Below are 1,399 nucleotides of genomic sequence, written 5' to 3'. Positions count from 1 at the left end.
AGAACCTTAGGGTCGCTGGGGACACAGTTCAAGAACCTCTACTATAGCGGTTCAGCCTGTTAAACACCAACCCCATAAATACCATACCATAAAGACCGTAACTTATGTAACCATTCAACTTCCATAACTACCCATGATATACCCATGAGCTGCTCTAGATTTTTAATCATTTGCTTGATCAGATAAAGACAAAAATTTTACTTGTTATAGGATAGAAATTTTAAAAGTCACCATCGGCAGCACCATTCATTTATAAATGATATTTGCATTTTCAAAGAATTATTTTATATAATGAAATTTTATATAATGAAAATAAGAACTTTGGTGTTTACATGAGAAATCTTTTGGCTCCCAAAGAACTTACAAAATGCTTTGTAGTTAAGGGGAATGTTTTCCTGGTGAATCCTGCCATGTAACCATGGAAGTAAAACAGTGTTTGGAGAGAACAGAAACTTGCTTGCCTTTTCTGCCAGAATTGTTATAAATTCTGACTTAGCTACAGAAAATAAATAATTTTTAACCACTAGGTTAAGTAGGGACATTAACACTCTTGAAAATAAATTCTTTTAAAAAAAATCTTCCGTCAATAGAATATCATGTAATTGTTTTTGTTAAGATACAAAAGAGATGTTTCACCTTAAATTAAGATTTAATTGGAATCATCTTCCACTTTGTAGATTCACACAGAAAATCAGAGCAGGGGTGATACTGAGGTTTACAATGTATGTACTTTACCATGGAATTTCCACAGGTTATTTATCAGAGAAAATTAGTCCATTTCATGAGAAAAACACCAAGAAAGCCAGGAAAGCTGAAAATGGATAATGGCCCACACATGATACAGAGTTTGTAGATAACAGAGATTGTTTGTTTCTTTGTTTTCCTCAGGGAAGACTTTAGTGGTGTAAAGTCTTTACCTTCTTACTGTGGCACTATCCTCAGCAACAGAGATATCATTGGAAATGCTCCTAGGAAAGTGTCCAGCACATGGTTGGCACTCGGCAAGGGACAGCTGCTTATCATTATGAGTATTCAGAAGCAGAATCGCTAAACAAAAATTAAAACAGGTTACTTGGATTAACTGAAAAAACTTATGATACTCATTACTGAATGGGAAATAAATGTAGGCAAATAGTTTTGTGGCCCCTTCTCTGATAAACTTTCACAACATAAGCACAAATTACTTGCCTCTTGTAGAAGATGAGAAAACCAATTTCCAGAGATAGAAAGTGAGCAAGTTTTCAGATTCTATATGATTCCAAATATGCTGAACTTTTGTATGAGGGCTTTTGGAATAGAGAAGCAATTCATCTTAAACAGTGTCATCCTTAATCACTCAGAGAAAATCTTTTTTTAAATTAATTAATTTATTTATGTATTTTTGGCTGCATTGGGTCTT

Source organism: Orcinus orca, chromosome 9, assembly GCF_937001465.1.
Source record: "Orcinus orca chromosome 9, mOrcOrc1.1, whole genome shotgun sequence".
Lineage (NCBI taxonomy): Eukaryota > Metazoa > Chordata > Mammalia > Artiodactyla > Delphinidae > Orcinus > Orcinus orca.
The sequence above is the reverse complement of the archived record's forward strand: the minus strand, read 5'-3'. Positions refer to the sequence as shown.